The 17500-nt window shown below is 33.5% G+C and overlaps 1 protein-coding gene across 9 annotated transcripts in view; it reads left to right on the top strand.

Annotated features, from left to right (window-relative positions):
* LOC106875251 (protein-tyrosine sulfotransferase 1) overlaps positions 1–17500 on the top strand; it is a 476119-nt gene that overhangs the window by 152018 nt on the left and 306601 nt on the right. For 6 of the 9 annotated variants that reach the window (XM_052968566.2, XM_089354473.1, XM_089354478.1 and 3 more), the window contains one exon: positions 1797–1878. The gene's annotated coding sequence lies outside the window, so the exon portion shown is untranslated. Of the gene's footprint in view, positions 1–1796; positions 1920–17500 lie in introns of all 9 variants that reach the window. The other 3 variants (XM_089354479.1, XM_089354475.1, XM_089354477.1) reach the window with 1 other exon arrangement.

Raw genomic sequence — 17500 nt, 5'->3', positions numbered from 1 at the left:
GATTTAAAACCAGCAAAGTAGTATTTATTGACTAAACTATAAAAATACTCTGCTTCTTCAGATCCTATAAAGTACTAGTTTTATTGTATTATTAATGGTTAAGCTGTTTGCATTTCATAACCGTTAATATATTGTCATCACTTAAACGATATCATAAAACTTTGACTTAATAAATTATAGTAAATGCTGTGTGAGTGACTGTATACAAATAAGTACATGTGTCCTTTTATCAAATTGCTATAGTGAACTATTTTTACTGGTTATTCATAATTCCTTTTAAAGGATAACAATTATTGTGTGAAATTAGGAACTATATTTTATAATTGTAGTTTATTATTATTTTACTGTTGCAGTTGTTCCATTTATGCAGTAATGTTACTTACATCAATTAGTTTCACCTTTATTTCACTTTGATTAATATTCTTGAGATAATCAAGTTTAACTTGATAATTTCCTGAATGTAGCTGACATACATACACACACACACACACACACACACACACATATATATATATATATATATATACAAGACAAAGATATTCAAATTATTTGGCATAAAAATAATTAATTGATTATGATTGTAAGTTTCTTAAATTTTAACCTCATCTTTAGAAGTAAAACATTTTAAATATTCATATATTTTAATTGTTTCAGTTAGTTTCATTCCAGTCTTTGTTGCTGGCATCAGGACCGGTACTACTGCCACTACTACCACCATCACCATCATCATCATCATTGTTGTCATCAATCCTGAATATGTATATGTCATGGAATAATGTGTAAATCTAAATATTTTTAAATGTTTCATCTTCAAAAAGTAAGGTAAACTACCTGGAAAACTATTGGGATCTCATGAATAACTTGCCTCCAATTTTTTTAGAACATACAGAGTATATTCTATATATATATATATATATATTTTTTTTTCTGAGAAAAGTCCTAATTGCGGAATTTAATTGATATCTATTTTATTACAAGTCCTGTTGCTTAATTGAAGCCAAGTTATGTTATCCATCGTTGTTGTAAATTATATTAATGACCCGTAGGGACAATGTATTTCATTATGCAACCATAATATACAACAAAGTATATTAAACAGTTTTTTTTTTTAATAAGTCAATACTGTGTTCTACTGTGTTAGTAGTTCTGTTATTACATCACTTGTTAAGGTTTCTCTACAGATTTTCTGTAGAAATTATAGCCAGCACTGATTTTTCATCTTCGATCTCTTTGTTGTTTACACCAGGCATCTTAGATGCGAAAAGTCGTAACAAATCAGTGCAGGCTATAATTTCTATTGAAAGTCTGTAGAGATAACCTTAACAAGTGATGTAAATTATATAAACCACACCAAGACAAAATTCACAGCTTAATAACTATTCTTATTTCTGAAGTGAGGTGTATTGCCTGCAATAGGACACTATAAAAGCAAAGCCTCTGTCCTTACTTTGTGAATCAAATTACCTTAGCCTTTTCTTTATCTATTTATTTACATAATTTAACTGGCCCAATTTCAGGTTTCTTTTTACTGTTCTAGGAGGCCTTTATTAATTGCATAAATTCTCATCTGAAAATTTGTATGAGCTGTTATTGTTGTTGCTATAGCGTTAATCAATTTTACTTGCTCTTCGACTTTAGTCCAGCAGCTGAGTAAATAATCTTCTCTCCCATGCCATTTATTTTAGATAATCTTTGCTGTTTAAAACATAACATGAATTTTATCATGCTGTACTTGTACCTTAATTGGATTGTAACTATTGACATGTTTCCTTTTTTTCCCTTGCTTTCTTTGACAGTTAAAGTGTTCATGAACATTAGTCATCATTCTTGTAAGCTGACTACTTCTATCAATTTTTGCTGATACTGCATTCTCACTAAGTAAGTAGATTTGCTTTTTCCTAAGGATTATCATATTTCATGTTTCCTCTGCACTTCACTTTGCTAACACATTTCCCAACATGTACCTTGTATTTACCTCCATCACCCTGCCAAATGTTTCATTCTTACAACCCGCCTGTCACCAAACAAAAGAAACGGAGAATTCTTATTTGAAACAATCAACTCTTTTGGAATTTTAGATTCCAGGCATTTTTTAATCTATTGTGTTTTGTAGCTATCAAAGACATGCTTTATCAGATCATACCATAGTTGATAGTTTTTCTGAGAGATACATTACTTGTTGCTGAAAGTGCTCAAGACAAACAATACTTTTAGTGCTAAAACAGTTTTAAATCCTAGACAGATAGACTGGCAAGAAATGTTATGAAAAGGAAAGGATCTTTAATAGTCACTAGTGTGATTGATTTTCTAGGTCAAGGGGTTAAAAGTAATTAAATAATCAGTCTAATTAGGTTACAAAAATACAAAACAACTTGGACAGTTTGTTTGAGTATAATAAGAAAAGGCTCTGTCACTTTATTTGATGAAAAAATTTTCTATATAGTTTCATCTTACTGCGTAGCAAGTGCCTTTTACAAGCTGATCTCTTCTTTGTAAGTGGAATTGGTTGATGGAAACTACTTGGAACCTATTGTGTGTGTGTGTGTGTGTGTGTGTGTGTGTGTGTGTGTGTGTGTGTGCGCACATAAGAGAGAATATATATATTCTATGCCTTACATGAAAATGTTGAACTAACATTGACCACATTTGTGACTAACAAATTGCCCTCTAGCTCTGTGTTCTTCAAGATGGATAGATTAAAAAATCCCTTAATTGAAAAGCACATGCTAATGATAGGAAGGGTATCCTCTTGTGAAACAATGCTTCATTAATATGTATTTGTCTAACCCAAGCTTGCATGGAAAACTGGAAGCAAAACTATAACATTTATGTAATCAGTCTGAACATCCCAGAGTAAATTACTCAAAAACTAGAAATTATTTAATGCATCTTAGATGGATTGAAAATTCAGTAAAGAAGCTCTGTAGCTAATCTTCTTCGCAGTCAGATACTTTGTTGCTTATTTTTTAAAAATTTTTTGTTTCAAAATTTCCTTTATAATTATGAAAGTTACCTTGGATTTATGTTGAAGTTATCTTGACCTTGTCTGACCAAGTTCAAAATATTTCATGCAGTACATCTTGGTTTAAAAAAACTTTTATTTAGTTTTTCAAATGTAAAATAAGTAAGCTTCTTGTATCTTCCTCATCTTTATAACACATTAAAAGCCATGAATTCCTATTTTGGAATTGTAAGCAAATATGTGTATTTTACATTGGTATCAAATTTTGGCATAAGGCCAGCAATTTTGAGTGGGTGGGTTAAGTCTATTATATTGACCCCACTGTCCAACTGGTACTTATTTTACCAATGCAAGAAGGATGAAAGGGAAAGTTAACCCCAGCAACTTTTGCAGCATGGTAATGATTCTGCCAGCTGGTTGCTTTATTTATTCTACTCTCTTTTACTTGTTTCAGACATTTGACTGTGGCCATGCTGGAGCACCACCTTTAGTCGAACAAATCGACCCCAGGACTTATTCTTTGTAAGCCTAGTACTTACCCTATCAATCTCTTTTGCTGAACCACTAAGTTACAGGGATGTAAATACACCTACGTTGGTTGTCAAGCAATGATAGGGGGACAAACACAGACAGAAACGTATATATATATATATATATATATATATATATATATATATATATATATATATATATATATATATATATATATATATATATATATATATATATATATATATATATATATATATATATATATATATATATATATATATATATGTGTGTGTGTGTGTGTGTGTGTGTGTGTGTGTGTGTGTGATGGGCTTTCAGTTTCCGTCTACCAAATCCATTTACAAGGCTTTGGTTAGCCCAAGGCAGAAGTCACTTGTCCAAGGTGCCACGCAGTCGGACTGAACCCAGAACCATGTGGTTGAGAAGTTTCTATCTATTTATTTTTTCTCTTTTTGTACATAATAGTAATAGTAGAATTAAAGCAGTGAGCTGGCAGAATTGTTCCTGCGCCAGATAAAATACTTAGCAACATTTCATCCATTTTTACATTCTGAGTTCAAATCCTGCTGATGTCAACCTTGCCTTTCAGTCATTTGAGGCTGATGAAATGGTACAAGTTGAACACTAGGGCCGATGTAATCACCCTACTCCCTTCCTCTGAATCTGATGGCCTTATGCCAAAATCTGAATGAAATTTCGTAAACAGAGATAATGTGGAACAGTTTCTCTACTTGATAGGTGGTCTTTATCCATCACCCTGTTCAAAACCATTATCTTGTCCTTGGCAGCTTTTGGCAGAGTACATTCCATTGTCTGTTGCTGGAATTCAGAGTGTGTCTCCATTCTGAGGATAATCTCCTCTCCTCCTCCTGCCCACCTTAAAGATCCTGAAAAGGTCATAGACACCTGCCCTTCCTTCTTTAAGCTATTAAAAGAAAATCTACCGTTTTCACTTGATTAAAATTGTTATTAGCAAATTTCCTTATTATGAAGTATTATTTTATATTCATAAAGAAATGAAACAATTTCAATGTTTCTTGTTTTGAAAGAAATAATCCTTTGTAGTTTAAAATAAAATGTTATCTTAGAGGTTTTCTAATTAATTGAGACGTGATTATATTTCTTTATCCATTTTTTGAAATGAATATTCATTTAGTTGTTTATAAATGATATACTTCAGATAAGTTTGGCTCGCTTTGTTAGTTTTATCTCTGATGTTTATTTTGAATTTCAATTGTTGTATATACCATATTTTTGTTGTTGTTTATTAAAATAAAATAATTTAATAACCTGACTTATAAATTTACAGTTTAATTGGAATATATCAAATCTGTTATGTATGTGATTTCTTGGGTGTATGAAACAGAATGGGAGTACTAACTGAGAGTTAGTCTGAGCACTCTTTCATAGAATATTTGAAAATTAACATGGGGACTATAGAAAAAATAGTGATCATTTTGACATGATCTTGATGCAATTAGACTGGTACCTGAGAGAGAAAGGACTACAGTAGTTTACAACTATTTTCTTTGGGTTTTCTTAATATTTACAATGATTGGTTGGTTATTTCTTATAAGCATATTGTAGGTGATGTTCCATTTCAGATTTTGTTATTTTAATCAGTATTCGGATAGTTGGCCTACCCACCTACCCAGCGGGGTGGCATCATTTGGAAGCTACAACAGTGTGAGGAAGTGCTTTGTGATCAGCAGTGTGTAACAACAGCCAATTGTCTTGTCGATGCATTGAAACAGTAATTAGGATAATGATTGGTAGAGTTGTTAGGGTTCCAGAAAAAATGTCTTCCATTATTCGATTTCCTTCTTTACATCCCAAGTTCAAATCATGTTGAGATGATCTTTGCTTTCATCCTTCCATAGTTGATAAAATCAAGTACAAGTCAAATAATGGAGTAAATGGTATCAACTAGAACCCTCTCCTGAAATTTGCTAGCCTTGTGCTTAAATCTGAAATCATCATTTTAAAAGATTATGAATTTCTAAGAAAATGTTATTCAGTTGGCAGGGATAAATTTTATGACTCCATTACCATGTCTTTTCATTTGACTCTACACTTTAAATTGCAGCTGTTTAAGATTGTGATACAGAATTCTGCATTGGTTACTTGTTAGTCTCAAGAAGATTATGTCAAATTACTTGCCTTGGCTTCTGTAGACTTAAGATATTAAAAACACTTATCATATTATAATAGATAATACTATTGCCATAATATATAATATATATACGAGGTGGTATCAAAATATTCATGGACTAGCTCTGTAGCATGCCAACAGATGGCAGCACAGAGTTGCATGCACAGTGAGGGCTAGCAGTGACCTTCATGGGGCAGTATGCTGAGTGGCATTGCTGTGTTTACTGCATAAGTTGTGAAATTTGTGTTTTTGTGATCACGGGTATGCTGTAATCTGTGATTTTTGTCATGGACAAGGAGCCAACGTTGTAATTTTGAATTAAATTTGCAAAGTCTACTATGGAAACATTGAGCTTGCTTCAGCAAGCTTACACTGACTCGGCAAGGAGTTGTACGCAGTGTTTCGAATGGCATGGGCACTTCAAAAGGCACAACAGAGCCAGCCGCAGTTTAAACAAGAGCATGCTCGTCATTTTTTTCCAACATCCATAGTATTGTGCATCAAGAATTTGTCCCCCAGGGCAATCAAGAGTTCTACTGCAACGTTTTGAAGTGTTTGAGGAAGGACATTTGGTGAAAGTGACCGGATCTGTGAAGCAAGAAGAACTGGATTCTGGCGGCGAGCTGGCAGAAACGTTAGCACGCTGGGCGAGTTCAAATTCCGCCGAGGTCGACTTTGCCTTTCATCCTTTCGGGGTCGATAAATTAAGTACCAGTTATGCACTGGGTCGATGTAATTGAGTTAATCCCTTTGTCTGTCCTTGTTTGTCCCCTCTATGTTTAGCCCCTTGTGGGCAATAAAGAAATAAATAAGAAGAATTGGATTCTTCACATCAACAATGCACCCTGTCACCGAGCTCTCCTCATTCATGAGTTTCTCGCCAAAAACAGCATGGTATCACTTCTAGACCCACCCTATTCCCCAGATTTAGCACCTGCAGACTTCCATCTCTTCTCCAAGATGAAAATGCAGCTCAAAGGTTGTTGTTTTAACACCATTGTTAATATCCAGAGTGAATTGCAAAGGTCCTCAATTCATTTATGGTAAACAACTTCCAGACCAAATTCCAAAAGTGACAGAACACTAAAACCAATGTATTGCTGCACAAGGTGACTATTTCAAAGGAGATGATGTTAGACCTTAGGTAAATAAGTTATTTTTTATTAAACATAACTAGTTCTGGAACTTTTTGATAGCACCTCATATATATTACATACATACATACATACATACACACACATATATATATATATATATATATATATATATATATATATATATATATAAGAGACCACTAAGTGGACTGCTAATGTGCTAGAAGAAGCTGTTTGATCAATTGTACTACCAAATGTATTAGATTAGTAAATAGTGTGTATTTGACAGACATGTGTACCTGTAATAAAATCACCATGACATGGGGGTCAAGGCTGGACCTTTGAATTACGTAAACAATCTATTTGATGGGTGTCTGTACAGGTACCACATACCCAATTTCACTCACAAGGCATAGGTTGACCTAAGATTATAGTAAAAGACTCTTCCAAGATGCTACACAGTGGGATTGAACTTTGGGCTTTGTGACAGAGAAACAAACTTCTGAATCATTCAGCCTTGCTGCATCTACGTGTTAAGTAAATTATGTTCAATAAATCATCAAAAACTTAACATTGCATAATAACTCATGAAAGGGGAGAAAAAATGATTTCTTTTCATTCTTTGGGCATCACATCTATTTTCTTTTTTTTTTGTACTGTTAACAATTAAGCTTGTATAATTCCACATTCTACAGAGTCATCAACCAGGGTATGTAAATGCCATAAAAAGTGGATCACAGCTCAAGTTACAGGAACCATAATCAAAGCCAGAATTAATGTTCATAAAATTAATTTGGATTGTTTTGCCAGGGGAAAGGAGTGAAGATACCAAGTTTCATGAGTCACTGCTAATTTCCATATTGACCCCTATAGGGAACCCAGAAAGAAATTAGGTGCTACAAGTGTACCTCTTGACATTTTGTGTTTTCTGGGGCAACAGTTATATACTAGCTAAAGGAGTATAGCACCACTTGCATATTAGGTGACTCCCCCTGATCACTCTGATGGCAACCCTTCCTTAATTGCATCAATCTTTTGAGCTTTTAGTCACAAATTCGGACTTCTGATCTTGCTAGTGGCTGGCCTTTTTTCACTTCAGTAAAAGTGCTGCTGGACGTAGTATGTCCTCAAACTGTTATTCTAGGAGCAGGATCCTATCTTCATATCTGGAACACAAATGGCAAATTGGCAGAATTGTCAGAATCTCAGCTGGAATACCTCAAGATATTTGTTCTCACTCTATGTGCCCCAAGGTCAAATTGCACCGAGGTCAACCTTGTTTCTCATCCTCTCAGAGTCAATAAAAAAAAATTAAAAAAGCAATCCAGGATGTGGATTGGCAGGACTAGAAGAATACCAGATCTGATACTCTGCATCATTTGTTCTCTCTCTTTGAGTTCTAAGTTTAAACGCTTCCTTGATTTGCTTTGCTAGTAGACTTAATATGTCATTCAGTTTAACATCACCACCTGGTACCCTTTGTACTTTTAATAGAGTCCACTCTATTGCAAGCATTCAGGTCATGACCCTGGTTTGAGGATATCTCCTTTGAACCAGTCTTTGAGTCTTTGTAAAGGGTTATAGGCACCACATACCTTCTGAACTAAAAGATTTTTTAAAATGTCTCTTAAATGCATTCAAAGGTTGTCTTAAAGTTGTTTAACCCCAGGTCACCTTTGACAAGATTTATGATCAAAGATGTACCAAATGTGATCACTCTACCTGTTGTATATCTGTGAATATATTACCTAGTATTTGCAATAGATTTGTATTGACCATGCAACAAAATTCTCTGGCTCTATATATGAACAGTAATTATCATTAGTTGCCATCATCATCATCATAACTCATCATTTTGATGTCCACTTTACATGGTTCAGACAAATTTATTGAGGCAGTTTTTCTATGATCAGATGTTCTTCCTCTTACTGACACCAATTTCTAGGAAAGTCAATATTTCCCCACCTTTCAAACAAATAATTTAGTGGCTTGATATGTTTTCACAAAAGATTGCAAACAAATAACACTGTTTGTAAGGCAGGGATATTTTTTTTTAACTTAAGATGTTTGTACATTCATTTTGCCATCTGTTTTTCATACTTGCATAGCTTAGGTAGGGAGAGGTATTTGAGCCAGTTTTTTTACAGCCAGATGCTTTTCCTGTTGGCAACCCTTACATTTCAAGCCAGAAATTTTTTTTATTTATTCCATAAGAATTCAAAAGCACAAAGCTAACAGATGATTGTTGGCAGTAAATGTCAACAAACATGTCACTGGTTACAGCCCTATCACAATTAACATTAATGGTTATAAGTGTAGGCTGTAAACACACACACACACACACACACACACACACACACACACACACACACACACACACACACACACACACACACACACACACACACACACACACACACACACACACATACATACACTCACCCATATATGTACATATATATACACACACACACACACACACACTCACCCATACATATATACACACTCACACACACATATATGTACACATATACACACTCACACAGATGTATATGATGAGTGTGGGTGTGTGGGTGCATATGAACAACTTTCTTTTAGTTTCTGTCTAGCAAATTTGCTCACAAGACTTGATCAGCCTGGGGCTACAGTAGAAGACACTTGTCTAAGACACTGCACATTGTGGCTGAGCCAGAAACCATGTGGTTTTCAAATGGACTTCTTAACTACAAATCTATGCAGTAATTTCTTTAAGCAGAATAGAACTACCTACACTATAATCATGAACAATTCCAATTCCGGGAATTCATTCTCCTAATATTCACATTCATTTACATTTACACACAGTTCTCCTTTCCAGATTTTACCTGAGATGGCTGTTCTATCAATATAGCAGAATGAATACCTGGCTAAATTGGTTGGTTGCATTAGGGAGCCTGTGGTTCATTAGAGATTATCTCTATTTGTTTGTCCGTATGATATTACCCATACAGTTAATCAAAGATTTGGCATTCACCAGCAAAGGAGGAGTGAGAATTTGTATGAAGTAATTTTAGTTTCTTTCATATCTGAACTTGCTTACATTCTTTTTGTTTACATTGCCCGTCCTCTTTTAGTATTATTATCATTATTATTATTATTATTATTATTGTTTTCATTTTCATGGCAGTAGCTGCACTGCTAATGGCAATTGAAACATATTGTTTGTAATATACAATTCCCACCAAGAATACTTTTCTTTTTCTCTTAATGAGTTATTGTTGAGTGTACACAGCCTTCTCTGTAAACTACATACATAAAGCTGTCCTTAAAGAGATACTGAACTAATGTCTGTCCCTATGTATACTACCATCCTTTTAATATATCTTGCAATACTTATTTCAATTGAATTCTTTATCAACAATTTTGCAGTCAAGAAAACACACACTGTTCAATTTAGGAACCAATCTGTCAGAATAGAAAAAAAAATTAAAATAATGCTAAAAACATTTCTTGATATCTCATCATGTCATTATACATTGACTCCTAATTTATTTGTGATGAAATTTCTTCCTAATGTTTTGCAAATTAATTAGGGGTTTTAGCATGCAGAGACATACTTTCTTAGCTACATACATACATACATTCATAAAGGGAAGAATCCTTCTGATTGCTATCTGTCAACAAGCATTTTTAAGGATAGGTAATTATATATCATTAAATTTTTCTAAAGAAAATTTAATGAAGTAAAATTGAGAAAAGTATCAGAAAGATAGAGATAATTTTCTGTTTATTTGAATATATTTTCATGATTAGTGTGTTTTACAAATCAAAAAAGAACAAGTGAAGTTTTTTTTTTTTTTTTTTTTTTTTTTTTTGAGAAATTAAAATTTCATTTCCCCCTGTTAATTTTCAAAGATCCAAGATGAACAACTATCACAGAAGGTTTCCAATATTTTAGACTAATTAGTAAAATATATCCACACTGGTTCTAGAGGTTAATCATGTGAAAATGTCATTACCAACCTGTGTGATATTTGTTACTCTAATGGTTACAATAAAATGCTATTGATTCCATACTTTAGTCATCATTGTAAGCATCAATATACATCTATTTCTGCTGCTGAAGATTTATCAGTACAAGATGCTAATGACCTCTATCAATTATTTGTAGAAGGGTTTCTTTTTTTGTTTGTCGTTAAAATACAAACCAGTTGAGGTTATGTTTACATTAATGTTTCTTTTTATGCTGGTGATTGTTGTTGTTATTATTATTGAGTGAGAGAACAGTGCATATATGAAGCCCAGTATACCCATCATGACTACCCATCTGATAAGGGTACAGCAGGCACATGCATCATAACCATATGTGCATGACATGGTGATCTCATATATCAAGATAAACAGCACATGACTTTGCAGATGGGACCCAGTTAGAATTTTCTTCAGGTCGAGTGGCCCATCCTACTCAAAAAGTCTCTGAATAAGGGTTGTTTGAGGAAGTTGAACGAAATACCTATGTTTCCTAAGGTGAATTATCCAAACCCCCAAATATTCCTCTCAACACATGACTATGATGCTCACCCACTACTTCTGCTCATGATCAGAGATGCACATATCGTCAGCCACCAAGGGACATGCTCAACTGGTTACGGTCAAACAACTGACAAGCAAATCTGTAGTGTTGAGCAGAATATTTACTGTAGCCCATCTTTTAAATCAAGACAAAACAATGTACATAACACTTCCAGTCAGTTAATTATTATTATTATTATTATTATTATTATTATTATTATTATTATTATTATCATTATGCAAATGCTTTTACATGCTAATTTAATTAGCATAAATGTTATCTTGAGATTTGGTGACAACAAGTCTCCTCAAATCTAACTAATCATTTTTAGGATTTTTGCAGAGTACAGAGTGGCACTTTTCTATAAGTTTACAATACCTGTCCCAATTCCAATATCCTTCAGCCCCTTAAACAGATTAAGCATTGTGACAAATGTATCAATTGCCGTTCAAAAAATCTTGTTTAGATCCTGATGTTTCTCAATTTTCTCAGTGTCTTTGACATCATCCCTCTTCACACGTGAGATTGCAAAGTCATTGAGCTTATGCTGCTCTTTTTTTTATTTTTTTTTTTTGCCTTCCATGATCATTTCTGATCAATTTCTAAGGAGAATTCCTATAAAATCTTGCAATTATCATTTTCTGTAACAGCCTGTTGTTATTATTTGGAAATTGTTATCTTTGCAAATATTTGACTAAATCTGAAATTGTTCATTAATATTTGCTTTGATTTTTTGACAATTATTACAGTCTTAGAGTTTGTTTAATATAAGATCTATGTAACTGCCGGACATGGAAACTTAATTAAAATAAGTTATATTTTTCTATGCAGTCTTGATACATAAATTTTGCATCAATAATTTTAAAATATAAAACCTTGAATTTCTAAGGCCTTTGTTATGTAACAGGTTTTGTTGGTGATCAAAAGCACCACTAAATGGTTAAATACCTTAGACTTAGGAATATTAAATAATGTTTTCCTCATTAACCAATCTCTCTACCTTTCTTTAGGTCAAAGGTCTTGGTGTTAGCCTTGTTAAATATGACCTTTAACCAAGATAGCAATCATTTAATCAATCATTCATGTTGTCCAAAGAATTATTAAAATTTACATTATTCAAAGTCAGCCGTCATCACTTCTCAGATTGACATTTACAATAATGTAACTGTTCAGTTCAACTCGTTATTCTTTTAAAAAAGAAACCTATTGTGTATTGCTTTGTAGGAGTAAACCAACATTAACTAGATTATAGAGTTTAACAAGGTGTAGACCATAGCTGTGTGCTTAAGAAGATAGCTTTCTGGCTCAATCCCACAACATGCCAACTTTGAGTAACCACAACCTTTATATATATATATATATATATATTAATATTCGTTTTTATATTCAGTTATAATAAAAACAGTTTTACATTAATCTGATGGGTTACTCTATACTTTTGTTGAATAAAAATTTATTATTCTTATACTTGAATGTTGGTGATAGTGACTTCAAAGTTTTGGCCAGCTAAGCCATCAGTCCAACAATGGATCACCTGGCTGAAACTTTAAAGTCTCTATCAACCACATTCTTGTATAAAAATAATGTGTGTGTGTGTGTGTAAGTGTTGATGTTAGACTTGTTAAGGTATAGTTAATTGTTTTATCTATAGATATTTGTTGTTTATAACAACAAACACTTACTGCTGAAAGGACTCAGTACTTTTAGTAGAGTCAAATTTGTTTTCCATATTTGGTTGAAAGAGGCTTCAAGTTTAATTAGTTGCTCCCTCCCAGTCAAATACTTCATTCTACAATTGAAAACATGCAAACATGTAATATTAAGTATCAAAACTGATTGTTGTATTTCTGTGACCCAGTTACTGACACACTTCCACTGCATCTGTTGAAAGTCAGTTATTGACCTGATTTTATAAGCCTCTGGTGTTTTCATTCTTTTTTTTTTTTTTGTTCCTTTCCTTAATGATATTCCTCTTTCAACCTGACAGTAGTTAATGTTTTTTACATGTCAATTTGACATATAAAATAATTGTCTCCTGTTTTGGTCAGTTGTCCTTTTATGTATCTGTGACCTTTCTTTTTCCCTGAATTTTTGGGGTTGTGGATCTTATTGTTGCTTTCAGATTCTATTCCTCTTTGTTTCTCTTCTCTAACTCTCCTCCCACCACTTTCCATTTTATTTTCTTTACTTTTTATTATTATATTCATTATTACAGTAGTAGGCAGCAAACTGTTGGATAAAATGCATAATGGATTTTTTTCTAGCTCTTCACATTTTGTGTTCAAATTCTGCTGAGGTCAACTTTACCTTTCATCCCTTTGTGGTGGCGGGAGTGGGGGGGGGGGGTCAATAAATAAAGTATTGATCAAGTACAGGGTGTTGATGTAATCAATTATTCCCTCCCACTGCTGGCCTTGTGCCAAAAATTGAAACCATTACCATAGTTATTATCGTTGATATTTTTCTCATGGGTGTGGCAGGTTTAACTGTTGGAAATGTCATTCTTTAAGTCTTTCTAAATTATTTGACTGTGTCTTTATATCTGCCAACGGTAATGTCAGCTATTATTGTTGTGCTGGTGTTGTAGTTAACTTTTTTTAGTTAAAATGCAAACTATATGTAAGTGTATAAATACATGTAAATGTTCTGTGGATGGATAGATAACTGTAAGTGTTCAGTGTGGTGCATTGGTGTCATCCTCTTAAGATTTGTTGTTAAGGTTTGGTTTGTTCTCTCAAATAATTCAGTTACCAGCGTGAGCAATGAATGGATCATAAGAATGTAATAAGGATATAATATTAACTCTATTGATGGAACTGTCATATTTATCTAGAGTATGTAATATAGATGGAGGTTTCTTTTCCATAAAGTTGTTCCATCCAATATTAGTCAGACTTCACACTGACGTTTCAAGATATCACTCTGTGTTGGATTTCGAAGAGGTTTGTACAGAATTCTTTATAGCACTTTGTATAGAAAATTATATTTCTTAGCTTAAGATTGATATGTAGGCTTGCAGCAGTTCAATAAACAAAGATCGCTAAAATTAGTACCAGATTGAATAAGTATTGGGGTTAATGTTTGACTAAAATCTTTGAAAGTATCCTATTATAGCTGAAGTCTAGTAACTGAAACCAAGAAAAGAAAAATAGAAAAAAAGAAAGAATGGATTGACAAAATCATCTGTCTCAGACAAAATACCTGGTGGTATTTAAAACAGGCCTTTACATTCTGAGTTGATATCCTATCAAAGTCTTCCTTTCATTCTTTCATTAGCAATCAAATAAGTACCAGTCTAGTATTGGGATTTATTTCATTAACTATACCGTCTCCCTTTCATGCAAATATGGTCTTTCGCCTAAGCTAGAAATTAATGATAGACAAGGACATCATCATTATCGTTTAACATCCACTTTCCATGCTGGCATGGGTTGGACGATTTGAGATGGAGCTGGCTAGAAGGAAGCCATCCAGACTTCAACTGTCTGTTGTGGCTGGATGACCTTCCTAATGCCAACCACTTAACAGATTGTGCCACCAGCATGGATGCGTTTATGCAGCACCAGCATGGGTGCATTTATGCAGCACTGGCATGGGTTTGTTAAGCAGTGCTGGCATGGGTGCTTTTTAAGTGTTACTGGAACCTGGAAGGGCAAGCCTATATGTGTGGAAGTCAGCAATTTTACTTAGCTTGACATATATATTATAAATAAAAGATAAAAAACAATTAATATTTTGATTCTTTCTTTTCATTATTTTTTTAAAACTAATTCTAATTCTTATTCAGTATTAGTTATGGGAAAAGATGCATATAAAATCATTATTCTGAAATGCTGCTGGACAATTTTCCTTTGCTGCTGATATACTTTTGTGCTTTTTAGCACTATACATCTATACAAGATGTTTTCTCAAGACAAATACTACTGTTGTGTGGCTTTCTACTGTATATCCACATTGAGTAAGATACCCTGAATGCTATTTTGAACTAATACTGCTTCCATTGATAATAATGAATTATTACTTTCTAAGCCTAAAAATGCCAATATTGTACTACTCTGCTCCTGGACAGAATGAGGTACAACTTCCTGGCAAATGCTTTCAGCCCTTGGCCGTCCATCATATTGTATTCAGCCCTTTCGATTATAACTTTCCAACATTCAAGCCTTTTACATTTTCTGCCCTTAATACAGGTATTAGAGAATTGTTATCATGTAGTCTTAGCACTAATGCTTCTAAATTCTTTGAAAAATCTAACAGCTGTCTCATTGAGAAATAAATATGAAAATGGCACACACACACACACACACACACACACACACACACACATACACACACACACACATACACACACACACACACACACACACACACACACACACACACACATATGTAATAGGTGCAGACAGCACCATATGGTTTAGGGCTTGCTCCTGTTGCATGTTTACTACAGCTGCAATGCCTTGTGAAAGAAATTTTGAAGGCAGAAGAATCCTGTTGTGTGTGAATGTGCATATTTCGCGTAGTCTTGCTGTGAGCATACTTATTGTGAAAAGAGTCCCCTTGTCATACAAAAACAATAACAAAAAAGAAGAAAAGAAAAAGAAAGACTGTCATTTGTTTGCAATTTTCTATGGAAGATTTTCTGGCCATTAGGGAATACATCAACGCACGTGGAAATCGGTGAGGCTTGGTGGGGTGGGGGGTGGGCACAAAAAAATTACATCTGACTGTAGAAAACTGTGGCTCAACACAATTTTGTCTTATCCATGAATGCATGAAAAACTGGACAACAAAACAATGATGATGTATGTATGTGTATATATATATATATATATATATATATATATATATATATATATATACATATATACATACATATATATAATATTTATTCATTGTTAACTGTTGCAAAAAAGATTACTCAATACCATAGTAGACAGTAATATTAGGTTGTTCAGAAAGTTCGTGCCGATTTTTAAAGGAAAGAAAAAATGGTCAATAAATACTTGCCATTACATTTTTAATCAACCAAATATGAACCAATTTGTTGCACAATGCGTCTCCATCTTTCCTTTAACTTGAAAATACCCTCTTCCCAGAATTGAGGTGGTTTCATGGCAAATAAGTCGAAAGGTAAGCTACTACAAATCGGCATGCACTTTCCGGACAACCCAATATTTTGTTTTGGTGGAGTCAGTCTCTTGCTGCTCTGAATTTGATCTGTGGGTGCAGGATCTTCAGGCCAACTATGACTTATAATATATGTACCTACATACAAACAAACAAAAAATTCAATACATCACTTCAATTAACTACTCAAATATGTTTTTGTAGAGGAATTATAATGCAGTCAGTTTTATCCCTTGTACGACTAATTGCAATCAATATGATGTAAAGCAACATACTTAAATTACAATGTTTAGTTTCAGCTGTTTATTTTTTCAAACTTTCTTGTTACTTGTAGAAGTAGGTCTTGAAACACTATTAAAATTACATTTTTTTTTTCTTTAGATTTAAATTAATATCTACCACAAATTTAACAAAAAATGAAACAAAAAGAAAGCAAGACGAAAAATCCTTGGGATTTGCGTGTTTAGGAAAATGCAATTTTGTTTAGCTAAATTATTTCAATAAAACTTTTATAGCTATGCTATAAACTATAAACTACTTACAACACCCCACCCCACCCCACCCCACCCCACCCCACCCACCGCCACCATCATAAATATTCATGGTATTGTAACTTAGAAGGTAAATGTGTTTTTCTTTTCTTTTCTAAGATTGCTACAGGGTATCTGTTGACTTTCACCATTTTCTAATGTAAGATGAACTGTCATACTATCTAAAACCTTTACTCCCCCCCCCCCCCCATTCTACTTTAACAACTGCTCTTTGGGAAGCTTATTGATTTATTTCATCCATCCATACTTTAATAATTAGCTTTACTTCTCTGAACCTTGTGGCATTATGTTTTGTGTTTTTCTATCTAGGAGTCTTGATACAAAAACTATAAATCCCATTAACTAACATCATATATATTTCTGTGGTAGAGCTTGTGATTCACTGAAAACTACTGGTGTTCCTATTACTACCACTTTCATTACTTTAAGTGACAGATGTGGGTAGTGACATTAAAACTGTGGCTGAACCTAGGGCGTGGGCTGTGACACTAGAGTTATTGCTACTGTTAAGTGTAGGCAGTGACCCCAGAGCTATTATTGTTTCTTTTA

Source organism: Octopus bimaculoides, chromosome 6 (assembly GCF_046866305.1).
Source record: "Octopus bimaculoides isolate indiv1 chromosome 6, ASM4686630v1, whole genome shotgun sequence".
Classification (NCBI taxonomy): domain Eukaryota; kingdom Metazoa; phylum Mollusca; class Cephalopoda; order Octopoda; family Octopodidae; genus Octopus; species Octopus bimaculoides.
Note: the sequence above shows the minus strand (reverse complement) of the source record. Positions and strands in the feature narration are given on the sequence as shown.